Genomic DNA, 27,576 nt, shown 5'->3' with positions numbered 1-27,576 from the left:
TGTCGCTCCCTTCATGATCCATCGGTGCGAGAAAACAACAGAAAATTCTTACTTCTCTTCACCTAGCACAAGGAAATAAAATAAGTTCCTTTAGATAGTGTGCAATCTGTGTTCACCATATTGATTCCTGGGTTGTTGGGTCCGTCCTCTGACAGTAATTACGTAAAATATGCCATATTCTGGATTTTAGAATATTGATAGTTGATGTGATTGAAATGAGTAATATTCATAGCGGGCTTACAGCCAATATTTGTGTCCTAACTCAGAGGCGAGTTCGATCGAAGCAAATCCATGGCAGACAGATGGTGCTTCAGGCAATATTTCAATCATTGTTGAAAGGCGAACTCCTCTGTTCGGGAGACGGAGAGTTTCATTACTTGTTAATATCCACCTTGGTGTTTGTCTTCACCCTCTTCAAGGTCTGCTCCCGATGTCTGCCTCCGGGACACTGCCCTGGGCTGATTTCCCTTTGTCACTTTGGAACGTCTGCTCTGACACCATTCCTGCTGACAGAACGCAGTGTGTCTCAATTCTCTTTCCCCCATGGTTACACAGACTGACGCTACCAGACAGCGTCTGTTGCTGACAGCTGTTCCCCACGGTCTCTCGAGTCCTTCTTGCATGTAGCCTGAATAACACTTTGCGAATTTGGTCAAGATTCCCAGTATGCCTTCTTGAACAGTCAGCTTAACATTTCCTTTGTAGAAGTTAACCTTCAACTAACTCCAGCTCCATTTGTAGATCAGTAATGCAGATTACAGCCAATATTTTAGTATCCTTAACAGCAGTAATGAAATGGCTACAAAGCTACAATAGGAAGCCGATTAAAGAATACAAACTCTTGTCGGCATTCAGTCCAACAGTGAGCAGATCCGCTGAGAGGAAGTTTGAAACCTGCCCGGGTAAACAAAGGCAGTGCACAACATTAACTTTCTCAAATCGCAGACCCTGCACAATGTTTTAAATCTCCTCAATGACCATTGTGCTGCAAATTTATCAAATCGCAAAGAATCGCAGCCATCAGTAAAATAATCTAACCACTCCGATATTTACCTGTTATATAACATAGAAACATAGAAAATAGGTGCAGGAGTAGGCCATTCGGCCCTTAGAGCCTGCACCACCATACAACAAGAACATTGCTGATTATTCACCTCAGTACCCCTTTCCTGCCTTCTCTCCATACACCTTGATTCCTTTTTCCGTAAGGGCCATATCTAACTCCCTCTTGAATATAGCCGACGAACTGGCATCAACAACTCACTGCTGTAGTGAATTCCACAGGTTAACAACTCTCTGAGTGAAGAAGTTTCTCCTCATCTCAGCCCTAAATGGGTTACCGCTTATCCTTAGTCGCTGACCGCTGGTTTTTGACTTCCACAACATCAGGAACATTCTTCCCGCATCTAATCTGTCCAGTCCCGTCAGAATGTTATATGTTTCTATGAGATCTCCTCTCATCCTTCTAAACCCCAGTGAATAAAGTCCCAGGTAATCCAGTCTCTCCTCATGTCAGTCCTGTCATCCCTGGAATCAGTCTGTTGAACCTACGCTGCACTCCCTCAATAGCAAGAACGTCCTTCCTCAGATTAGGAGCCGAGACCTGAAGGCAATATTCCAGGGGATACCTCAACAAGACCCTATACAACAGCATAAGGCCTCCCTGCTCCTAAACACACATCCCGTAGCTATGAAGGCCAACAACCATTTGCCTTCTTCACCGCCTGCTGTACCTGCTCGCCAACTTTCAATGACTGATGTACCATGACACCCAGGTCCTGTTGCCCCTCCCCTTGTCCTCATCTGCCACCATTCAGATAATATTCTGCCTTCGTGTTTTTGCCACCAGAGTGGTTAACCTCACATTTAGCCACATAATATTGCATCTGCCATGCATTGCCAACAGAGCTAACCTGTCCAAGTCAACCAGTAGCCTCTTAGCATCCTCCTCACAGCTCACACCGCCACCCAGCTTAGTGCCTCTGCAAACCTGGAGATATTACATTCAATTCCTTCATCTAAATCATTGACGTATAATTTAAATAGCTGGCATCCCAGCAATGCAACCTGCGGCACCCGACTATTCACTACCTGCCATTCAGAAAATGACCTGTTTATCCAGACACTCTGCTTCCTATCTTCCAACCAGCTCTCTATCCACGTCAGTACATTACCACCAATACCATCTGGTTTAATTTTGCACACCAATCTCTTGTGTGGAACCTTGTCAAAAGCCTTTTGAAAGTCCAGAAACACCACATCCACTGGTTCCCCCTTGCCGACTCTACTAGTTACATCCTCAAAAATCCCAGAAGGGTTGTCAAGCATAATTTCCCATTCATAAATCCATGCTGACTTGGACCGATCATGTAACTGCTTTCCAAATGCGCTGCTATTTCACCTTTAAGTATTGATTCCAATATGTTCCCCACTAATGATGTCAGGTTAACCGGTCTATTATTCCTTGTTTTTTCTCTCCCTCATGTTTTAAATAGAAGTGTTACATTAGCTACCCTACAATCTATTGGAACCGATCCAGAGTCTCTAGACTGCTGGAAAATTATCACGAATGCATCCACTATTTCTCGGGCCACTTCCTTAAGTAATCTGGGATGCAGACTATCAGGCACCGGGGATTTATCGGCCTCCTTCTCGCTAGATCCTCGGTCCCCTCGTATTTCTGGAAGGTTATTTTAATTTCCTTCGTGAAGATATGATGACATGATGAGAACAGTTGCATTTCTACTTTGCTTGTAATTCATATCTGATGCGATGTGAAATCCAGCACATCGATTTGTGGTACCTCTTTTTTATCCACAGGTACACAGATGAGAATCTATTTCCCTGCAATGAATGTACCTGACGCTGAGCTGGCAGCTTTCCAGCAGGAAAGGGTCTCTCTGCAGCTATTACTGGTGGGTTTAAATCGTTTTTTATTTTCAGCAAAATAAAGACTGAGTTTGGTTTAAGTTCTCATTCCCTGAGACATTAAGTACATAAGAACGTAAGAATTTGGAGCGGTAGTTGGTCATACGGCCCACCGAGGCTGCTCCTCCATTCAATAAGATTATGGCTTATCATCGAATTCAAACCCACATTCCTGCCCGATCACCATAATCATTCATTCACTTACAGTCCAAACATTACTTTTCTAAAGCTGTTTTAAAGAACTGTTCCAGAATTGCACAGATTTGAATCTTCATTACTGAGCCTGACTGTCGCGGGTAAACAGGTCAGGTTGCCTGTCGCAGTCTGATCTAAATCCCGTAGAGTTGTGCAGTCAGGGACTTTGAAGATTGAATGGATATTTATTAAATTATTGGATTGCTCTGAGTGGTCATGCTCATGATCTCTATTGAACTATATTCTATTCCATTGTAACCATGAAACGGAATAAAGTTTCACACTGCTGTGCCCAGCAGACTGGCACTAATAGGATAAATGTAAACTGAGCTTTTCAGTGCAGGTTCCCTTTGTGTGCAAATCAGGCATTCAGTCAAGCGATCAACAGCTGTCCATGAAGGATACAAAGCACCACTTCTCACGGAGAATGAAGCCAGATTTGATGGATATTAGAACTCATGATGGTTTTTACCTTACACAATCAATTCTGTGGTCAGTCAATGTCTCAGAGCAATCTCTAACTGAGTAAATATGTATCTATGGTATGACGGTTGCTGTCCCGTCTGTTTGTGCGTTCCGCCCGATTGTTCTGAGCTTTTTCTTGCACAGGCCAAGCGCTGGCATCATAATCGGGTGGTGGATAAATAACATCTGTTGGGTTCAGTGAGGGTCACTTGATCAGTTTCTGGTTGATGGGTCAGTTTACATGTGTTGGGTTATGTGAGGGTCGCTTGGTTAGTTTCTGGGTGATGGGTCAGTTTACATGTGTTGAGCAATGTGATGGTCATTTGGTCACATTCTGGGGGATGGGTATGTTTACATGTGATGGGTTATGTGAGGGTAACTTGGTCAGTGTCTGGGTGATGGATCAGTTTACATGTGGTGGGGTATGTGATGGTCATTTGGCCAGTTTCTGCGAGATAGTCAATGTCAAATATTTAAAGTTCAAATGGATGAACTTCAAAAATTGTACATCCCCGTCTGGAGTTAAATTATAACGGGGAACGAGGCTCAACCTTGACGAACAAGGGAAATTAAGGATAGTGTTAAATCCAAGGAAGAGGCATAATAATTTATCAGAAAAAGCAGTCAACCTGAGGACTGGGAGAAATTTAGAATTCAGCGGAGGAGGAAAAGGTTTTAATTGGGAATGGGAAAATAGAATATGAGAGAAAGCTTGCTGGGAACATAAAAACTGATTGCAAAATTCTGTAGATATGTACAGAGAAAAAATAGTTAGACAAACGTTGGTCCCTTGCAGTCAGATTCAGGTGAATTTATAATGGGGATCAAAGAAATGGCAGACCAGTTGAAAAAAATACTTTGGTTCTGTCTTCAAGAAGGAATACCCAAATAATCTTCCAGAAATACTAGGGGTACTAGGGTCTAGAGAGAAGGGGGAACTGAAGGAAATCCGTATTAGGCAGGAAATTGTGTTCGGGTAATTGATGGTATTGAAGGCCAATAAATCCCCGGGGCCTGATATTCTGCATCCCAGAGTACTTAAGAAAGTGGCCCTCGTAATAATGGAGGCATTGGTGATCATTTTCCAACAGTCTATAGAATATGGATCAGTTCCTATGTACTGGAGGGTAGCTAATGCAACACTTTAAAAAAAATGATGGAGAGAGAAAACGGGTAATTATAGACCGGTTAGGCTGACATCAGCAGTTGGGAAAATTTTGGAATCATTTGTTAAAAATGAAATGGCAGCGCATTTGGATTGCAGTGACAGGATCGGTCCAAGACAGCATGGCTTTATGAAAGGGAAACCATGCTTGACAAAAATTCTGGAATTTTTTGAAGATGTAACTAGTAGAGTGGACAAGGGAGAACTAGTGGACGTGGTGTATTTGGACTTTCAAAAGGCTTTTGACAAAGTCCCACACAAGAGATTGGTGTGCAAAATTAAAGCACATGGTATAATCGGTAAGGTACTGATGTAGATAGAGAACTGGTTGGCAGACTGGAAGCAGAATGTCGAGATAAACGCGTCATTTTCAGAATGGCAGGCAGTGACTAGTTGGGTGCCACTGGTTGCATTGCTGGGACGCCAGCTATTTACAATATACATCACTGATTTAAATGAAGGAATTGAGTGCAATATCTCCAAGTCTGCAGATGACACTAAACGAGGTGGTTGTGTGAGCTGGGAGGAGGACGCTTAGAGGCTGCTGGGTGAGTGAGCAGGTTAGATGAGTGGGCAAATGCATGGCAGATGCAGTATAATGTGGATACATGTGAGGTTATCCATTTTGGGGGCAAAAACGCGAAGGCATAATAATATCTGAATGGCGGCAGATTCGGAAAATGTGAGGTGCAACGACATCTGGGTGTCATGGTACATCAGTCATTGAAAGTTGGCATGTAGGTACAGCCGGCGGTGAAGAAGGCAAATGGTATGTTGGCCTTCATAACTAGGGGATTTGACTATAGGAGCAGGCCGGTCTTACTGCAATTATACAGGGCCTTGGTGAGGCCTCACCTTTGATATTGTGTTTAGTTTTGTTCCCCTAATCTGAGGAAGGATGTTCTTGCTATTGAGGCAGTGCAGCGAAGGTTCATCAGACTGATTCCCGGATGGCTTGACTGACATTTTATGAGCTACTGGATCGACATTGCCTGTATTCACTGGAGTTTAGAAGGATTAGAAGGGATCATATAGAAAGATAATAAAAACTCTGAGGCGACTGGACAGGTTAGATGCAGGTAGAATGTTTCTGATTTTGGGGAATTCCAGAACTAGGGGACACAGACTAAGGATAAGCAGTAAGCCATTTAGGACTGAGATGAGGAGATCTGCTTCTATCAGAGAGTTGTTATCCTCTGGAATTCCCTACCGCAGAGGGTTGTTGAGTCGAATTCATTGGATATGTTCAAGAGGGAATTCGATAAGGCCCGTACGGCTAAAGGGATCAAGGGATATGGAGCGAAAGCAGGAAACGGGTACCGAGATGAATGATCAGCCATGATCTTATTGAATGGTGGTGCAGGCTCGTAGGGCCGAATGGCCGACTCCTGCACTTATTTTCTTTGTGTCTATGGACTGGTTTGGAAAATGTAGATTGTCTGTGCCAATGGATTAAATGCTGTATTTCATAAAATCATAGAAATTTACTGCACAAAAGGATCCCATTTCGTGCCATCGTGTCCGCGCCGGCCGAACAGGAGCACTCCTGCCGAATCCCATTTTCCAGCTATTTGTCCGTAATCTTATTACGGCATTATTGCACATCCAAGAATTTTTGCAATGTTGTTGTGTTTTCTTCCTCTCCCATCCTTTCAGGCCGTGAGTTCTAGAACACCGTCACCATCTGGAAGACTATATTTCCCGTCATATCTCCTCTAATACTCCACCTAATTACTTTCAATCTATGCTGTCTGGATGTTGATCCCTCTGACAAGGGAAACAGGTCCTTTTTATCCACTCTGTCCAGGACCTTCATATTTGTATACAGCTCAATCAATTCTCCCCTCAGCCTCCTCTGTTCCAAAGTACAAAGACCCAGCATCAACAATCTTATCTCATGGCTAACATTCTTGGAAATCTCCTCTACTCTTTTCGAGTGCAATCACATCTGTCCTGTGATGTAGCGACCAGAGTTTTACACAGTTCAGTCTCAACTACCGTGCTCTTGTATTCAATGCCTGTACTAATAAAGGCAAGTATCCCATATGCCTTCTTAAACACCTGAATTACCTGGGCTGCTTTCGTACGGGTTCAGTGGAACTGAACTTCAAGTTCATAAGAAGAACAGAATAACATAGAAATAGGAGCAGGAATAGGCCGATTGGCACGTCGAGCCTGCTCTGCCATTGAATAAGATCATGGCTGATCTGACAATGCACTCAGTTCCAGTTCCGTGCCCACTCCCCAGAACCCTTTATGTCCGTATCATTCAAAAATTTGTCTATCTCCGCCTTAAATATATTTAATGACCGGCCTGCACTGTTTTCTGGGGCAACGAAAACAACAGATTTGTTCCCTTTATCCTTTGTTCCACTAAACTTCTCAGTGTCCTAAATTTAATGTGTATTCCCTTACATTGTTAGACCTCCCGAAATGCATTACCTCTTATTTCTCTGGAGTGAATATAATTTGCTACTGTTCTGCCAACCAGACAGTTACATTGATATGTACCTGCCGTCCGCAGCTTTCTTCTTAATTTTCAACCATGCAGCCTATTTTAGTGTCATCTCCAAACTTCGTAATCATACCGCCAACATTCAAGTCCATGTAATTGAATTACATCATAAAAAGCAAGGAACCCAAAACTGAGCCATGCGCAACCCCACTGGATACAGATTTTCCGGAACACCAATCAACCATTGCTCTTTGCTTCCTGTCTCTGAGCGAATTTTGGATCTAACTTGCCACTTTTCCATGAATCCCTTGGGCAGTTACTTTCGTGACCAGTCTGCCTTATGGGACATTATCAAAAGCTTTTCTAAAATCCATATAAACCACATCATACGCGCTGCCCTCATCGCCCCTCCAGGTAACCTCCTCGAAAAATGCAATCAAGTTTGCATTTCAGAAATCTATGCTGTCTTTCCTTGATTAATCCATGTCTTTCCAAATTAATATTTATACTCTCCATCATGTTTTTTCCAATAATTATCCAACCACTGAGATCAAGCTATAATTACTTGGTGTATCGCTTTCTTCCTTTTTCAACAAGGGTACAACTTTAGCAGTCCTCCGCACCTTTGGCACCACAGCGTTAGCCAGAGAGCACTGCAAACTGATGGTCAGAGCATCTGCAATTTGCTCTCTTGCTTCTCTTAAAAGCCTGGGATACATTCAGAAACATAGAAACAGAAACATAGAAAATAGCTGCAAGATTAGGCCATTCGGCCATTCGAGTCTGCACCGCAATTCAATAAGATCATGGCTGATCATTCCCTCAATACCTTTTTCCTGCTTTTTCTCCATATCTCTGATCCCCTTAACTGTAAGGGCCATATCTATCTCCATCTTGAATATATCCAATGAACTGGCATCAACAACTCTCTGCGGCAGCTAATTTCACCGGGTAACAACTCTCTGAGTCAAGAAGCTTCTCCTTATCTCATTCCTAAATGGCGTACCCTTTATCCTAAGACTGTGTACCCAGGTATGGACTTCCCCAACATCGGGAACAATCTATCCGCATGCAACCTATTCAGTCCCGTCAGAATTTTATACGTTTCTTTGAGATCCCCTCTCATCCTTCCAAACGCCAATGTATAAAGGCCCAGTTGATCCATTACCTCCTCATATGTCATTCCAGCCATCCCGGGAATCAGTTTGGTGAACTTTCGCTGCACTCCCTCAATACCAAGAACGTCTTTCCTCAGATTAGTAGACCAAAACTGAACACAATATTCCAGGTGAGGCCTCACCAAGGCCCTGTACACCTGCTGTACGACCTGCCTGCTCCTATACTCAAATCACCTAGCTATGAAGGCCAACATGCCATTTGCCTTCTTCACCACCTGCTGTTCCTGCATGCCAACTTTCAATGACTGATGTACAATGACACGCAGGTGTCGTTGCACCTCCCTTTTCATAAACTGCTGCCATTTGGATAATATTCTGTCTTCGTGTTTTTGCCACCAAAGTGGATAACCTCACGTTTATCCAAATTTACTGCATCTGCCATGCATTTGCCCACTCACTGAACCTGTCCAAGTCAAACTGCAGCCTTTTGCGGCCCCCTCACAGCTCACACCGCCACCCAGTTTAGTGTCATCTGCAAACTTGTAAATATTCAACTCAGTTCATTCATTTAAATCATTGATGTATGTTGTAAAAGCTGGGGCCCCAGCACTGAGCCCTGTGAAACTCCACCCGTCACTGCCTGCCATTCTGAAAATAACCCGTTTATCCCGACTCTCTGCTTCCTGTCTGCCAAACAGTTCTCTAACCACGTCAGTATATTACCCTCAATACCATGTGCTTTGATTTTGCACACCAACCTCTTGTGTGGGACCTTGTCAAAAGCCTTTTGAAGGTCCAAATACACCACATCCACTGGTTCTCCCTTGTCCACTCTACCAGTTACATTCTCAAAAAATTCTAGAAGATTTGCCAAGCATGATTTCCCTTTCATAAATCCATGCTGTCTTGGACCGAACCTCTGACTGCTTTCCAAATGCGCTGTTATTTCATCTTTATTATAATTGATTACAATATTTTCCAAACTACTGATGTCAGGCTAACCTATCTATAATTACCCCTTTTCACTCTCCCTCCTTTCTGCTGTTTCTATAGTTATCCTTCAGTCCATAGGAACTGATCCAGATTCACTGGACTGTTGGAAAATGATCACCAATGCATCCACTATTTCTAGGACTACTTCTTTAAGTTCTCTGGGAGGCATACTATCAGGCCTCTGGGAATTATCGGCCTTCAATCGCATCAATTTCCCAAACACCATTTCCCACCTAATAAGGATTTCCTTCAGATCCTCCTTCTCACGAGACCCTGGGTCCCCTAGTATTTCCGGAAGTTTATTTGTGTCTTCCTTCGTGAAGACACAACTAAATTATTTATTCAACTGGTCTGCCATTTCTTTCTTCCCCATTATAAATTCACCCGAATCTGACTGCAAGGGACCTACGTGTCTTCACAAATCTTTTTCTCTTCACATATCTATCGAAGTTTTTGCAGTTAGTTTTAATGTTCACAGCAAGCTTCCTCTCATACTCTAGTTTACCCCTCCAAATTAAACCCTTTGTCCTCCTCTGCTAATTATAAAATTATCCCTGTCCTCAGGTTTGCTGCATTTTCTGCCAATTTATATGTCTTTTCCTTAGATTAAACACTTTCCTTTTTTTCCCTTGTTAGCCACGGTTGAGCGACCTTCCCCGTTTTATTTTTACTCCAGAGAATGAACGTTGTATCCAGAATATCTTTTTTCTGTAGGTTAGCCAATCATCTGTGAATGTATATTACCCCCAGCCGCGTGAACTTTTATCTTGTGCAGGCACCTTGTTAAATGCCTTCTGGTAGTCCAAATAAACCAATTCCACTGGCTCCCCTTTATCCACCCGATACGTTTCTTCCTAAAATAATTCAAGCAAATTGGTCAAACATGAATTCCCCTTCCCAAATCCATGCTGACCGTGCCTGACTGCATTATGCTTTTCCACATGTCCTGCTATTGCTGATTTAATAATGGATTCCAACATTTTCCCAAACACCGATGTTATGATAACTGGTCTATACGTCCCTGCTTCTTATTCTGCCTTCTTTTTTAAATAGAGGCGTTAGTGTTTCCAGTTTTCCAATCTGCTGGGATTTCCCCAGAATCCAAGAAAGTTTGCTAAATTACAACCAAGGTACCCAGTATCCCTGCCCAGAATTCTCTGCTGACCCTCGGATGGAAGGCATCAGGTCCATTTGATTTTTCCGCATTTAGTTCCATTATCTTACCACCTATTTAGTGTTTGTGATTGTGTTAAGGCACACCCCACCCCACCCTATAGCCCCTTGACGATCCACTGTTGGGATATTTTTAGTGTCCTCTACCATAAAGACTGATACCAAATTATTGTTCAAATTTTCTGCCATCTCCATGTTATTCATCATTATTTCCCGATCTCGTCCTCTCATCGATTAAAATTTACTTTAGCCACTCTTTTCCTTTTTATATACCTGTAGAGACTCTTGCTATCTGTTATTTGTATTTCCTGCTAGTTTAGTTTCATAGTCTATCCTGCCTTTCCTTGTTTACCTGCCTTTGTTTCAACCATGTCTAAGTAATAGCTATAATACCGGACTCCCAATTTTCTATCTATGGTCTCAGCTCATCTGCCTTATTCCTTTTAGTACATCCATTGACGTATATAACAGTTAGTTTTGTTTATTTTCCAGCTCTTGCTTCCTCTGTTTTCTAAATTCACTTTCTACTTTATTTCAGGCCAATTCAATATTTGCTTCTCTCCCCACTGATTCTATTTTCAGCTTCTCCTCCCCCTGGGTTGTGTAGTAACTAGTGGCTATCTGTGCCCAAGTCAAACCTTTCTGCTTCTGTGCAGTAGCTGTCGGGATTGTGTCGTCGCACACTGGGCCTGTTTGTCTCTGCCGATTCGCTGTCTGCTTTATATAGTAGCTGTCTGTGGCCAAATAGGACCTGTCTGGGTCTGTGTACTAGCCCTATGTTTCTGTGTAGTAGCTGGCTGGTTTGTGTAGTTGATAGCTGCCCCGATTTTCACCTGTCTGCGTCTATGGAATAGCTGTATTGGTCAGTGAGGTAGCGGCCTGGGCCCGAGTAGGACCTGTGAAGATCTGTGTAGTAGTTGTCTGGGTCAGTTAATTGCTGTCTATTTTGTGTAAGACCTGTCTGTGTCTATGTCTTAGTTGGCTGGGACGATGCAGTTGTTGTATGGATCTGTGAAGTAGCTTTGTCCGTTGTGCAGTAGCTGTCTGGTCGCGAATAGGAGCAATCTGGATTAAGTACTTGTTGTTTGATTCTGTATAGTAGCAATATGGGTTGTTTATTAGTTGCCTGGGTCTGTATAGCTGTCTGGATCTGTGTGGTGGTTGTCTGTGTTTGTTTAGGGGTTTCCTGTTTGTGTGTCAGCTCTCTGGGAGCCAATAGTAGCGGTCTGTTTTGTGTAGTGTCTGTCTGGGACTGTGTCTGAGCTGTATGTTTATGTGCATTAATTTCTAGATCTATGCAGTAGCTGTCTGCGCCTCTTAATTATATGCCTAAGCCTGTTTGTTGTTGTCTGTGTCTGTGTAGTAGGTCTGTTTGTTTTGTAGTAGCTATCTGGCTCTGTGTAGTAATTTTCTGTGTTGACTTAGAACGTGCTTGGTTTGTCCAGCAGCTATCTGCACCCGAGCAGGAGCTATCTGATCTGTGTCATTGTTATCTGCATTTGGGCATTAGTTCTTTGGGTCTGTATCCTAGTTGTATGGGTTGTGTAGTAGCTGCCTGGGTCCGAGTAGGACCTGTATGAGATTGTTAAGTAGCGGTCTCGATCTGTTTAGTAACTGATTGTTTTGTGTAGGAGCTCTCTCCCGTGTAGTAGATGTCGGGGCCAGATTACGACTTGTGTGGTTCTCTGAAGTAGATGGTTGGTCTGTTTAGCAGCTGTCTGTGTTGTGTAGGGGCTGCCTGTGTCTGTGTAGTTGATGTCTGGATGGTCCAGTTGATGCCTGCGCCCGAGGAGGCCCTGTCTGGGTCTGTGTGGGAACTATATGTTTCTGTGTTGTAGCTCGCTGCCTTGTGTAACAACTGTCTGTTCCCGAATAGGACCTGTCTGAGTATGAGTAGTAGCTGTCTGCCTCCGAGCATGACCTGTCTATGTCGATGTAGCAGCAGACTGTGTCTGTGCAGCAGTTTGTCTTGGTTTGTTTAATAGCTGCCTGTATATTAGCAGCTGTCTGGGTCCCAGCGTAACGGTCTGGTTAGTGCAATATCTCTCAGGGCCGAGTATGTTCTGCCTGTTACTGTATGATTGTTGTCATTGTTATGTAGTGTCTGTCTGGGCCCCAGTGGGACCTGACTGAGTCTGTATCGTTACTGCCCGGGTCTGTGTAGTAGCTGTCTGCGCACGTGTAGTACATGCCTCGTTCTCTGTCGTAGCTGTTTAGCTCTGTGTGTTAGTTGCATGATTCTGTGCAGTAGCAGTAGGAGCCCTAGAAAGAGCTATCTGGTTGCGGTATAGGAGCGGTCTGGGTCTGTGTAATCGTTGTCAAGGTCTGTGCAGTTGCTGTCTCGGTTGTGTAGAAGATAAGTGTGTCTGTGATGGAGCTGTTTGGGTTGCGTAGTATTGTCTGGGTCTGTGTAAGCGTGGTCTAGGTTATGTATTAGTTCTCTGTATCAGCATAGTAGCTGTTGGCATTGTTTAGTAGTGTCTGGACACGACTCGGTTCAGTCAGTGTCTGTGCAGTAGCTGTCTCGGTCTGTCTAGTAGTTTTATGGGTTGTGTTTTAGTCCACATTGGACCTGTCTGGGCCTGTGCAGTAGCTGAATGGGCCGAAGTTGGATCTGCCTGGGCACGATTAGGACCTGTCTGGCCTGCAAAATAGCAGGAGAGTACGCGATTCTACAGGTATATAAAAAGGAAAAGAGTGGCTTACATATATGTAGGTCCCTTAGAGGATCAGCCTCAGCAATTAATAATGGGAAACAGGGGAATCGTAGAGATTTTGAACAAATATTTTGTAGCGTTCTTCACGGTGCAATAATCTAAAGACATCCGAATAATGGATAATCAAGGGGCTATAGATAGGAAGGGTATTTAAGTTATCACGCTCACTGAAGAAACTTTTTCAGCAAAATAATGGAACTAATGATGGGCAAGTCTCCTATACCTGATGGGTTGCATCCTATTGTCTTAAAAGTTAAGTGTCAGCAATGATCGTGAATGCATTGGTTGTAATCTACCAAAAGGTCCTTAAATTCTGGTGAGGTCCCAGCGGATTAGAAAACCGCAAAGGAGGCAGAGAGAAAGCAAGAAACTGTAGACCAGTTACCCTTATATCTATCGTTGGTAAGATGCTGCACTCCGTGATCTATATCAATGAATTCGATGACGGGACCGATTGTAATGCAGTCAAGTTTGCTGATGATATAAAGATGGGTGGAAAAGCAAATTCTGAGGACTACACAGAAATCCTGCAAACTGATGTAGATTTATTACTTTATCACTCAAAAATAAGAACCTGTGTAAGTTGTTCTAGTTGCGTTTAGTTGCTCGTTAGTTCTGTGTAGGAGGTCCTCTGTCAGCAGAGGTCATTCATGCGTCAGCGTGGATGGTCCTGGGTCTGTGTGGGTGGTTCCTGGGTCAGTAAGCGTTTTCCCCGGCTCTGTTTGTGTGGTCCTGGGTCTGTGTGCATGGACCTAGGTCGGTGCGGGTTGTCCCTGGGTCAGTGTGGGTGGTCCCTGGATCTGTGTGGATGGCCCTGGGCCTGTGTGCATGGACCTCGGTCGGTGCGGGTGGTCCCTGGGTCAGCGTAGGTGGTCTTTGGTGCTATGTGTGTGGTCACTGGGTCTGTGTGTGTGGTCCCGGGCTGTGTAGGTGGTCCTGTGTCAGTATATGTGGCCCCTCGTTCTGTGTGAGTGGACTTGTGTCAGTATAGGTGCTCCTGTATCAGTGTAAATGTTCCGTGGCTCTGTGTCGGTGGTCCTTGTTCTTTTTGGATAGTCTTGGGTCAGTATAGGGGTTCCCTGGGTCTGTGTGGTTGGTTCCTGTGTCAGAATTGATGTCCCCTGGGCCTGATTGAGTGGTCCATGTTCAGTATAAATTTACCCTGGATATGTGTGGGTGGGCCTGGTTCTGTGTGTGAAGTCCTGGGTCAGTTTAGGGGCTACCTGGATCTGCGTTGGTGGTCCCTGGGTCAGTAAACATGTTCCCTGTATATGTCTGGTTGTTCCCTGAATCTGACTGTGTTGTCCTGGTTCAGTATAGGGGCTCCCTGAATCTGTGTTAGAGGTCATGCGTCCGTATAGGGGCTCCCTGTGTCTGACTGTGTTGTGCTGCTTCAGTATAGGGGCTCCCTGAGTCTCTGCGTTTGGTCCTGGGTCAGTATAGGGGATCCCTGAGTCTGCGCGGGTGTTCCTGTGTCAGTATAGGGGCTCCCTGACTCCGTGCGGATGGTCCTGAGTCAGTATAAGGGCTCCCTGAGTCTGTGCAGGTGGTCCAGGGTCATTATAGATGCTCCACGGGTCTAAGTGGGTGATAATGTGTCAGTATAGGTGTTGCCGGTTTCTGTAAGTTTGGTCTCGGGTTTGTGTGGGTGTTCCCGAGGTCTGGGTGCTCCCTGGGTCGGACTGGGTTGTCCTGGGTCTGTATAGATGTTCACTGGACCAGCATAGGTGGTCCTTGGGCCTGCCTAGCTTGTCATCAGTCAGTATCGGGGCACCTGCGATCAGTAGAGGTTAACACTTTATTTAAATTAGAAAATATACTTTATTCATATAAAAATTTGTATAGTACATTCAAAAGCAGTTCAGTACATTTAGCTGCGGTCAGCAATCCCATACTTTACAATTGGGAGCTGACGGCAGTTCCGTTCGATACATTTCCTTGCTTTTCATTTCAAGTATAGATTAATACTGTGTCAGTATTGGTGCTCGCTGTGCCATTCTGCGTCTGTGTGGGTGGTCCATGGGTCTTTGTCAATGGTCCATGGGTTTGTGTTGGTGACCCACACAATTGTCCACAGTACTAACCTATGGCTCTGTGTCAATGGTTCATGTGTTTGTGTGGGTGGTCCCTGTGTCTGTATGAATGGTCCTGAGTCTGTGTCTGTGGTCCTGCGTCTGTGCGGGTGGCTCTGAGTCTGTATGGGTATTCCTGGGTCTGTGTGGGTGGTCCTGGTCTGTGTGTGTGGTCCTGGGTCTGTGTGCGTGGTCCTGAGTCTGTATGGGTGGTCCTGGGTTTGTATGTGTGGTCCTGTGTCTGTGTGGGTGGTCCCTGTGTCTGTGTGCGTGGTCCTGAGTCTGTATGGGTGGTCCTGGGTCTGTATGTGTGGTCCTGCGTCTGTGTGGGTGGTTCCTGTGTCTGTGTGCGTGGTCCTGAGTCTGTAGGGGTGGTCCTGGGTCTGTGTCTGTGGTCCTGGGTCTGTGTGGGTGGTCCTGGGTCTGTGTGGGTGGTCCTGGGTCTGTGTGGGTGGTCCATGGGTCTGTGTGGATGGTCCATGGGTCTGTGTGGGTGGTCCTGTGTCTGTGTGGGTGGTCCTGGGTCAGTGTGGGTGGTCCTGGGTCTGTGTGGATGGTCCTGGGTCTGTGTGGATGGTCCATGGGTCTCTGCGGGTGGTCCATGGGTCTGTGTGCGTGGTCCATGGGACTGTATGGGTGGTCCTGGGTCTGTGTTGGTGGTCCTGGATCTGTATGGGTGGTCCATGTGTCTGTGTGGGTGGTCCTGTGTCTGTGTGGGTGGTCCTGGGTCGGTGTGGGTGGTCCATGGGTCTGTGTGGGTGGTCCTGGGTCTGTGTGGGTGGTCCTGGGTCTGTGTGGGTGGTCCTGGGTCTGTGTGGGTGGTCCTGGGTCTGTGTGAGTGGTCCATGGGTCTGTATGGGTGGTCCATGGGTCTGTGTGGGTGGTCCTGGGTCTGTGTGGGTGGTCCTGACTGTGTGGGTGGTCCATGGGTCTGTGCGGGTGGTCCATGGGTCTGTGCGGGTGGTCCATGGGTCTGTGCGGGTGGTCCTGGGTTTGTGTGGGTGCTCCCTGGGTCAGTATAGATGCTTCCTGGGTTTGTGTGGGTGGTCATGTGTGTGAGTTTCAGCTCCCTCGTTCAAGAGTGCTGCTGTCTGTCTCTGGATAGGACCAGCTAGATCTGTGTAGGAGCTTCCGGTGTATGTCTTGAAGCTGTCTGCGTCTGGCTGTTTGTCGGTGCAGCCTAGTCTGTGGAGAAGTTGTGCCCTTTTGTGTGGGAATTCCCTCAAACAGTGTAGGGAATGTCTGGGTTTGTGCAGGTGAAGTCTGGATCGCGTGCTACCTTCCCGTCCGTCTCAGCGTTTTTTCTCTGCCTGCCATGCAAATCTTTCTCCCAAGTCCATCTGCCTCGCTATCATTCCATTCTGTCTACTCCGTAATCTCTCTCTCTGTCTCCCCTGTCTCCCTCCTGTATCTCTGTCCCCGTTGTCTCTCCCCCCTCTCTGTCTCCCCTCTCTCCATCCCGTATCTCTTTCCCCGTCTCTCTCTCTCTCTCTCTCTGTCTCCCCTGTCTCGCTCCTGTATCTCTATCCCCGTCTGTCTCTCTCCCTCCCTCTGTCTCCCCCATCTCCCTCCAGTTTCTGTCCCTGTCTCTGTCTCTCACTCTGTGTCTCCCCTATCTCCATCCCTTATCTTTATCTCTCTCTCTCCCTCTCTCTCTGTCTCTCCTCTCTCCGTTCCGTATCTCTCTGCCCATCTGTCTCTCTCTCTCTCTCCTTCTTTATATCTCTCCCTCCCGTATCCCTGTCCCCGTCTCTCTCTCGCTCCTTCTCTGTCTCCCCTCGCTCCCTCCAATATCTCTGTCCCCGTCTCTCTCCCTCTCTCTCTCTCTGTCTCCCCTCTCTCCCTCCCGTAACATTGTCCCCGTCTGTCTCTCTCTCTCTCCCTCTCTTTCTCTCTCTCACTGTCTCCCCTCTCTCCCTCCCGTATCTCTGTTCCCGTCTCTCTCTCTCTGTTGGTCAGTTTCTGGTTTCTAGGTCAGTCTGAGGTTAGTTTGTCAGTTACTGGTTCCTAGATCGGACTGTGGTCAGTTGGTCAGTTTCTGGTTCCTAGGTCGGACTGTGGTCAGTTGGTCAGTTTCTGGTTCCTAGGTCGGACTGTGGCCAGTTGGTCAGTTTCTGGTTCCTAGGTCAGACTGTGGTCAGTTGGTCAGGTTCTGGTATCTAGGTCAGAGTATTGTCAGTTGATGAATTTCTGGTTTCTAGGTCAGACTGTGCTCAGTTGGTCAGTTTCTGGTTTCTAGGTCAGAATTTGGTCAGTTGGTGAGTTACTGGTTGCGAGGTCAGACTGTGGTCTGTTGGTCAGTTTCTGGTATTCCCGGTCAGACTGTGGTCAGTTGGTCAATTTCAGTTTTCTAGGTCAGACTGTGGTCAGTTGGTCAGTTTTTGGTTTCCAGGTAAGACTGGTCATTTCTTCAGTTTCTGTTTTCTAGGTCAGAATCTGGTCACTTGCTCAGTTAATGTCTGCTCGGTTAGTCTGCGATCAGTGCTTAAGTTTCTGGTTAAGAGGTCAGTCTGTGGTCAGTTGGTCAGTTTCTGGTTCCTAGGACAGACTTTGGTCAGTTGATCAGTTTCTGTTTGTTTCGGTCAGACTTTGGTCAGTTGGTAAGTTTCTGGATTGTAGGTCAGACTGTGGTCAGTTGGTCAGTTTCTGGTTCCTAGTTCAGACTGTGGTCAGTTGGTCAGTTTCTGCTTTCTAGTCAGACTGTGGTCACTTCGTCAGTTTCTTGTTCCTAGCTCAGACTGTGGTCAATTGGTTAGTTTCGGGATGCTAGGTTAGTCTGAGATCAGTTTGTCAATTTCTGGTTGCTAGTTCAGAATGAGGCCAGTTTGTCAATTTCTGGTTCCTAGGTCGAACTGTGGTCAGTTGGTCGGTTTCTGGTTCCGAGGTCAGACTGTGGTCAGTTGTCAGTTTCAGGTTTCTAGGTCTGTCTGAGTTCAGTTTGTCAGTTTCTGGTTTCTAGGTCAGTCTGAGTTCAGTTTGTCAGTTTCTGGTTCCTAGATCGGACTGTGGTCAGTAGGTCAGTTTCTAGTTCCTAGGTCGGACTGTGGCCAGTTGGTCAGTTTCTGGTTTCTAGTTGATAATGTTACCAGTTGGACAGTTTCTTGTTCCTAGGTCAGATTGTGTTCAGTTGGTCAATTTCTGGTTTCTAGGTCAGACTGCGGAAAGTTGGTCAGTTACTAGTTGCTAGGTCAGACTGTGGCCAGTTGGTCAGTTTCTGGATGCTCGATCAGACTGTGGTCAGTTGGTCAGTTTCATGTTCCTGGTTCAGTCTGAGGTCAGTTTGTCAGTTTGTGGTTTCTAGAAGAGATTGTGGTCAGTTGGTCAGTTTCTGTTTTCTTGGTCAGACTGTGCTCAGTTGGTCAGTTTCTGGTTTCTAGGTCAGACTGTGGTTATTTGGTCAGTTCGTGGTTGCTAGGTCAGACTGCGGTCAGATGATCAGTTTCTGGTATTTTTTGTCAGAATGTGGTCAGCTGGTCAATTTCATGTTTCGAAGTCAGACTGTGGTCAGTTGGTCAATTTCTGGTTTCAAGGTCAGTTTGTCGTCAATTGGTCAGTTTCGGGTTACTAGGTCAGAATATGGGCAGTTGCTCAGTTACTCGCTGCTCGGTCAGACTGTGGTCAGTTGGTCAGTTTCACGTTTCTAGCTCACACTGTGGCCAGTTGGTCAGTTTCGGTTGTCTCGGTTAGTCTGTGATCAGTTCTTCAGTTTCTGGTTTCTCGATCAGTCTGTGATCTGTTGGTCAGTTTCTGGTTTCTAGGTCAGACTGTGGTCAGAAGCTCAGTTTCTGGTTTCGAGGTCAGACTATGCTCAGCTCTTCAGTTTCTGGTTTCTAGGTCAGACTGTGGTCAGTTGGTCAGTTTCTTGTTTCTACGTCAGATTGTGGTCAGTTGCTCAGTTTCGGCTTTCTAGGTCAGACTGCGGAAAGTTGGTCAGTTACTGGTTGCTAGGTCAGACTGTGGCCAGTTGGTCAGTTTCTGGTTGCACGGTCAGACTGTGGTCAGTTGGTAAGTTTCAGGTTCCTGGTTCAGTCTGAGGTCAGTTTGTCTGTTTCTGGTTTCTCGGTGAGACTGTGGTCAGTTGGTCAGTTTCTGGTTTCTAGGTCAGACTTTGCTCAGTTGGTCTGTTTCTGGTTGCTAGGTCAGACTGTGGTCAGTTGGTCAGTTTCTTGTATTTTCAGTCAGACTGTGGTCAGCAGGTCAGTTTCAGTTTTCGAGGTCAGACTGTGATCAGTTGGTCAGTTTCTGGCTTCAAGGTCGGTCTGTGGTCAGTTGGTCAGTTTCGGGTTACTAGGTCAGAATATGGTCAGTTGCTCACTTACTGGCTGCTCGGTAAGACTTTGGTCAGTTGGTCAATTTCTGGTTTCTAGTTCACACTGTGTTCAGTTGGTCAGTTTCTGGTTTCTATGTCAGACTGTGGTCAGTTGGTCAGTTTTTGGTTTCTCGGTCAGACTGTGGTCAGTTGGTCAGTTTCTGGTTTCTAGTTCAGACTGCGGTCAGTTGGTCAATTTCTGATTTCTCGGTCATACTGTGGTTAATTGGTCAGTTTCTGGTTCCTAGGTCAAACCGTGGTAAGTTGGTCAGTTTCTAGTTTCTACGTCAGATTGCAGTCAATTGCTCAGTTTCGGCTTTCTATTTCAGACTGCGACAGTTGGTCAGTTACTGGTTGCGAGGTTAGTCTGTGACCAGTTGGTCAGTTTCTGGTTCCTATGTCAGTCTGATGTCAGTTTGTCAGTTTCTGGTATCTAGGTGAGACTGTCGTCAGTTGGTCAGTGTCTGGTTTCGAGGTCAGACTGTGCTTGGTTGGTAAGTTTCTGGTTTCTAAGTCAGACTGTGGTCAGTTGGTCAGTTACTGGTTGCTGGTCAGACTGTGGTCATTACTTCAGTTTCTTGTTTCTCGGTCAGAAAGTGGTCAGTTGCTAAGTTACTGGCTGCTCAGTCAAACTGTGGTCAATTGGACAGTTTCTGGTTTCTAGATCACACTGTGGTCAGTTGGTTACTTTCGGGTTGTCTCGGTTAGATTGTGATCAGTTATTCAGTTTCTGGTTTCTAGTCAGTCTGCGGTCAATTGGTCAGTTTCTGGTTTCTAGTTCAGACTGTGGTCTGTTGGTCAGTTTCTGGTTTCTCGGTCAGACTGCGCTGAGCTCTTCAGTTTATGGTTTCTAGGTCAGAATATGGCCAGTTAGCCAGTTTCTGGCAGCTAGGTCAGACTGTGGTCAGTTGGTCAGTTTCTGGTTTCTAGTTCAGACTGTGGTCAGTTGGTTAATTTCTGATTTCTCGGTCATACTGTGGTCAGTTGGTCAGTTTCTGGTTCCGACGTCAGACTGTGGTCAGTTGGTCAGTTTCTGCTTTATACGTCAGATTTTTATCAGTTGCTCAGTTTCGGCTTTCTAACTCAGACTGTGGTCAGTTGGTCAGTTTCTGGTTTCTAGTTCAGAATGTGGTCAGTTGGTCAATTTCTGATTTCTACATCATACTGTGGTCAGTTGGTCAGTTTATGGTTTCTCGGTCAGAATGTGGTCAGTTGCTCAGTTACTGGCTGCTCGGTCAAACTGTGGTCAGTTTGGACTGTTTCTGGTATCTAGGTCACAATGTTGTCAGTTGGTCAGTTTCGGGTTGTCTCGGTTAGATTGAGATCAGTTCTTCAGTTTCTGGTTTCTAGGTCAGTCTGTGGTCAGTTGGTCAGTTTCTGGTTTGTCGGTCTGACTGTGATCAGTTGTTCAGTTTCTGTATTCCAGGTCAGACTGTGGTCAGTTGGTTAGTTTCGGGTTTCTAGTTCAGTCTGTGGTCTGTTGGTCAGTTTCTGGTTTCTAGGTCAGACAGTGGTCAGTTGGTCAGTTTCTGTATTCCAGGTCAAACTGTGGTCAGTTGGTCAGTTTCGGGTTTCTAGTTCAGTCTGTGGTCTGTTGGTCAGTTTCTGGTTTCTAGGTCAGACTGTGGTCAGTTGGTCAGTTTCGGGTTGCTAGGTCAGACTGTGGTCAGTTGGTCAGTTACTGATTTCTACGTCAGATTGTGGTCAGTTGCTCAGTTTCGGGTTTCGAGGTCAGACTGCGGAGAGTTGGTCAGTTACTGGTTGCCAGATCAGAATGTGGCCAGCTGGTCAGTTTCTGGTTGCTATGTCAGTTTGAGGTCAGTTTGTCAGGTTCTGGTTTCTAGGTCAGACTGTGGTCAGTTGGTCAGTTTCTGGTTTCTTGGTAAGACTGTGGTCTGTTGCTGAGTTTCTGGTTTCTAGGACAGAAAGTGGTCAGTTGGACAGATTCTGTTTTTTAAGTCAGACTATGGACAGTTGGACAATTTCTGGTTTCTAGGCCATACTGTGGTCCGTTGGTCAGTTACTGCTTGCAAGGTAAGACTGTGGTCAGTTGCTCAGTTTCTGGTATTCTCGTTCAGACTGTGGTCAACTGGTCAATTTCAGGTTTCTATGTCTAAATGTGGTCAGTTGGTCAGTTCCTGATTCTTAGGTTAGATTGTGGTCAGTTGGTTAGTTTCGGGTTGCTAGGTCTGACTGTGGTCAGTTAGACATAGAAACATAGAAAATAGGTGCAGGAGCAGGCCATTCAGCCCTTCTAGCCTGCACCGCCATTCAATGAGTTCATGGCTGTACATGAAACTTCAGTACCCCCTTCCTGCTTTCTCGCCATAACCCTTGATCCCCCGAGTAGTAAGGACTTCATCTAACTCCCTTTTGAATATATTTCGTGAATTGGCCTCAACTACTTTCTGTGGTAGAGAATTCCACATGTTCACCACTCTCTGGGTGAAGAAGTTTCTCCTCATCTCGGTCCTAAATGGCTTACCCCTTATCCTCAGACTGTGACCCCTGGTTCTGGACTTCCCCAACATTGGGAAAATTCTTTCTGCATCTAACCTGTCTAAACCCGTCAGAATTTTAAACGTTTCTATGAGGTCATCTCTCATTATTCTGAACTCCAGTGAATACAATCCCAGTTGATCCAATCTTTCTTGATAGGTCAGTCCCGCCATCCCGGGAATCAGTCTGGTGAACCTTCGCTGCACTCCCTCAATAGCAAGAATGTCGTTCCTCAAGTTAGGAGACCAAAACTGTACACAATACTCCAGGTGTGGCCTCACCAAGGCCCTGTACAACTGTAGCAACACCTCCCTGCCCCTGTATTCAAATCCCCTCGCTATGAAGGCCAACATGCCATTTGCTTTCTTAACCGCCTGCTGTACCTGCATGCTAACCTTCAATGACTGATGTACCATGACACCCACGTCTCGTTGCACCTTCCATTTTCCTAATCTGTCAACATTCAGATAATAGTCTGTCTCTCTGTTTTTACCACCAAAGTGGATAACCTCACATTTATCCACATTATACTTCATCTGCCATGCATTTGCCCACTCACCTAACCTATCCAAGTCATTCTGCAGCCTAATAGCATCCTCCTCGCAGCTCACACTGCCACCCAACTTAGTATCATCCGCAAATTTGGAGATACTGCATATAATCCCCTCGTCTAAATCATTAATGTACAAAGTAAACAGCTGGGGCCCCAGCACAGAACCTTGCGGCACTCCACGAGTCACTGCCTGCCATTCTGAAAAGTACCCGTTTACTCCTACTCTTTGCTTCCTGTCTGACAACCAGTTCTCAATCCACGTCAGCACACTACCCCCAATTCCATGTGCTTTAACTTTGCACATTAATCTCTTGTGTGGGACCTTGTCGAAAGCCATCTGAAAGTCCAAATATACCACATCAACTGGTTCTCCTTTGTCCACTTTACTGGAAACATCCTCAAAAAATTCCAGAAGATTTGTCAAGCATGATTTCCCTTTCACAAATCCATGCTGACTTGGACATATCAAGTCACCATTTTCCAAATGCACTGCTATGACATCCTTAATAATTGATTCCATCATTTTACTCACTACTGAGGTCAGGCTGACCGGTCTATAATTCCCTGTTTTCTCTCTCCCTCCTTTTTTAAAAAGTGGGGTTACATTAGCTACCCTCCACTCCATAGGAACTGATCCAGAGTCAATGGAATGTTGGAAAATGACTGTCAATGCATCCGCTATTTCCAAGGCCACCTCCTTTAGTACTCTAGGATGCAGTCCATCAGGCCCTGGGGATTTATCGGCCTTCAATCCCATCAATTTCCCCAACACAATTTCCCGACTAATAAAGATTTCCCTCAGTTCCCCCTCCTTACTAGACCCTCTGACCCCTTTTATATCCGGAAGGTTGTTTGTATCCTCCTTAGTGAATACCGAACCAAAGTACTTGTTCAATTGGTCTGCCATTTCTTTGTTCCCCGCTATGACTTCCCCTGATTCTGACTGCAGGGGACCTACGTTTGTCTTCACCAACCTTTTTCTCTTTACATACCTATAGAAACTTTTGCAATCCGCCTTAATGTTCCCTGCAAGGTTCTTCTCGTACTCCATTTTCCCTGCCCTAATCAAACCCTTTGTCCTCCTCTGCTGAGTTCTAAATTTCTCCCAGTCCCCAGGTTCGCTGCTATTTCTGGCCAATTTGCATGCCACTTCCTTGGCTTTAATACTATCCCTGATTTCCCTAGATAGCCACGGTTGAGCCACCTTCCCTTTTTTATTTTTACGCCAGACAGGAATGTACAATTGTTGTAATTCATCCATGCGGTCTCTAAATGTCTGCCATTGCCCATCCACAGTCAACCCCCTAAGTATCATTCGCCAATCTAGCCTAGCCAATTCACGCCTCATACCTGCAAAGTTACCCTTCTTTAAGTTCTGGACCATGGTCTCTGAAATTACTGTTTCATTCTCCATCCTAATGCAGAATTCCACCATATTATGGTCACTCTTCCCCAAGGGGCCTCGCACAATGAGATTGCTAATTAATCCTCTCTCATTACACAACACCCAGTCTAAGATGGCCTCCCCCCTAGTTGGTTCCTAAACATATTGGTCTAGAAAACCATCCCTTATGCACTCCAGGAAATCCTCCTCCACCGTATTGCTTCCAGTTTGGCTAGCCCAATCTATGTGCATATTAAAGTCACCCATTATAACTGCTACACCTTTATTGCATGCACCCCTAATTTCCTGTTTGATGCCCTCCCCAACATCCCTATTACTGTTTGGAGGTCTGTACACAACACCTACTAACGTTTTTTGCCCTTTGGTGTTCTGCAGCTCTACCCATATAGATTCCACATCATCCAAGCTAATGTCTTTCCTAACTATTGCATTAATCTCCTCTTTAACCAGCAATGCTACCCCACCTCCTTTTCCTTTTATTCTATCCTTCCTGAATGTTGAATACCCCTGAATGTTGTGTTCCCAGCCCTGATCATCCTGGAGTCACGTCTCCGTAATCCCAATCACATCATATTTGTTAACATCTATTTGCACAATTAATTCATCCACCTTATTGCGGATACTCCTTGCATTAAGACACAAAGCCTTCAGGCTTGTTTTATTAACACCCTTTGTCCTTTTAGAATTTTGCTGTACAGTGGCCCTTTTTGTTCTTTGCCTTGGGTTTCTCTGCCCTCCACTTTTCCTCATCTCCTTTCTGTCTTTTGCTTTTGTCTCCTTTTTGTTTCCCTCTGTCTCCCTGCATTGGTTCCCATCCCCCTGCCATATTAGTTTAAATCCTCCCCAACAGCAGTAGCAAACACTCCCCCTAGGACATTGGTTCCGGTCCTGCCCAGGTGCAGACCGTCCGGTTTGTACTGGTCCCACCTCCCCCAGAACCGGTCCCAATGCCCCAGGAATTTGAATCCCTCCCTGCTGCACCACTGCTCAAGCCACGTATTCATCTGCGCTATCCTGCGATTACTAATCTGACTATCACGTGGCACTGGTAGCAATCCCGAGATTACTACTTTTGAGGTCCTACTTTTTAATTTAGCTCCAAGCTCCTTAAATTCGTTTCGAAGGACCTCATCACTTTTTTTTACCTATGTCGTTGGTACCAATGTGCACCACGACAACTGGCTGTTCTCCCTCCCATTTCAGACTGTCCTGCACCCGCTCCGAGACATCCTTGACCCTTGCACCAGGGAGGCAACATACCATCCTGGAGTCTCGGTTGCGGCCGCAGAAACGCCTATCTATTCCCTTCACAATTGAATCCCCTATCACTATCGCTCTCCCACTCTTTTTCTTGCCCTCCTGTGCAGCAGAGCCAGCCACGGTGCCATGAACTTGGCTGCTGCTGCCCTCCCCTGATGAGTCATTCACTCAACAGTACCCAAAGCAGTGTATCTGTTTTGCAGGGGGATGACCACAGGGGACCCCTGCACTACCTTTCTTGCACTACTCTTCCTGCTGGTCTTCCATTCCCTATCTGGCTGTGGACCCTTTCCCTGCGGTAAGACCAACTCGCAACACGTGATACTCACGTCATGCTCAGCATCGTGGATGTTCCAGAGTAAATCCACCCTCAGCTCCAATTCCGCGACGCGGACCGTCAGGAGCTGGAGGCGGATACACTTCCCGCACACGTAGTCGTCAGGGACACCGGAAGTGTCACTGAGTTCCCACATGGTACAGGAGGAGCATAACACCCGACCGAGCTCTCCTGCCATGTCTTAACCCTTAGATACAATTAAACTGTTAATAACAATGTTAAAAGTTATTGACCAATATAAGAAGAAAAAGAAAAACTACTCACCAATCACCAGCCAATCACTTACCCCCTAGGATGTGACGTCACCTTTGTATCTTTGCCTTCGACCTGTAGCTGCACCGGTACGCCACTCGCTGACCCCGGACTCGCGCTGCTCCGAGCTCCCGCCTCCTCGACTGACTGCTCGAACTGCTCGACTCCCGCTGGCCTTTATAGGCCTCTCGCCGACCCCGGACTCGCGCTGCTCCGAGCTCCCGCCTCCTCGACTGACTCAGTTGGTCAGTTTCTAGTTCCGAGGTCAGACTGGGGTCAGTTAGTCAGATTCTTGTTCCTCGGTCAGACTGTTGTCAGTTGGTCAGTTTCGGGTTGCTAGATCAGTCTGAGGTCAGTTTGGCAGTTTCTGTTTGCTAGGTCAGAATGTGGCCAGTTGGTAAGTTTCTGCTTGCTAGGTCAGACTGTGGTCAGTTGGTCAGTTTTTGGTTCCTAGATCAGTATGAGTTCAGTTTGCAGGTTCTGGTTTCTAGGTCAGACTGTGGTCAGACGGACAGTTTCTGGTTTCTAGGTCAGACTGCGCTCGGTTGGTAAGTTTCTGGATTCTAGGTGAGACTGAGGTGAGTTGGTCGGTTACTGATTTCTAGGTCAGATTGTGGTCAGTTGGTCAGTTTCGGGTTGCTAGGTAAGACTGTGGTCAGTTGGTCAGTTTCTGATTTCTACGTCAGATTGTGGTCAGTTGCTCAGTTTCGGTTTTCGAGGTCAGACTGCGGAGAGTTGGTCAGTTACTGGTTGCCAGATCAGAATGTGGCCAGTTGGTCAGTTTCTGGTTGCTATGTCAGACTGTGGACAGTTGGTCATTTTCGGGTTACTAGGTCAGAATGTGGTCAGTTGCTCAGTTGCTCGCTGCTCGGTCAGACTGTGGTCAGTTGGTCAGTTTCAAGTTTCTAGGTCACATTATGGTCAGTTGGTCAGTTTCGGGTTGTCTCGGTTAGACTGTGGTCAGTAGCTCAGTTTCTGGTTTCGAGGTCAGACTATGCTCAGCTCTTCAGTTTCTGGTTTCTAGGTCAGAATGTGGTCAGTTAGTCAATTTATGGTTTCTCGGTCAGACTGTGGTCAGTTGCTCAGTTACTGGCTGCTCGGTAAGACTGTGGTCAGTTGGTCAATTTCTGGTTTCTAGGTCAGACTGTTGTCAGTTGGTCAGTTTCGGGTTGCTAGATCAGTCTGAGGTCAGTTTGGCAGTTTCTGTTTGCTAGGTCAGAATGTGGCCAGTTGGTCAGTTTCTGGTTGCTATGTCAGACTGTGGTCAGTTGGTCAGATTCTTGTTCCTAGATCAGTATGAGTTCAGTTTGCAGGTTCTGGTTTCTAGTTCAGACTGTGGTCAGACGGTCAGTTTCTGGCTTCTAGGTCAGACTGCGCTCGGTTGGTAAGTTTCTGGATTCTAGGTCAAACTGAGGTGAGTTGTTCGGTTACTGATTTCTAGGTCAGACTGTGGTCAGTTGATCAGTTTCTGGTTCCTAGATCAGTATGAGTTCAGTTTGCAGGTTCTGGTTTCTAGGTCAGACTGGACAGACGGTCAGTTTCTGGTTTCTAGGTCAGACTGCGCTCGGTTGGTAAGTTTCTGGATTCTAGGTCAGACTGAGGTGAGTTGGTCGGTTACTGATTTCTAGGTCAGACTGTGGTCAGTTGGTCAGTTTCAGGTTGCTAGGTCAGACTGTGGTC

The sequence above is a fragment of the Pristiophorus japonicus genome, unplaced genomic scaffold, assembly GCF_044704955.1.
Source record: "Pristiophorus japonicus isolate sPriJap1 unplaced genomic scaffold, sPriJap1.hap1 HAP1_SCAFFOLD_117, whole genome shotgun sequence".
NCBI lineage: Eukaryota > Metazoa > Chordata > Chondrichthyes > Pristiophoridae > Pristiophorus > Pristiophorus japonicus.
This window is presented reverse-complemented; position numbering follows the sequence as displayed.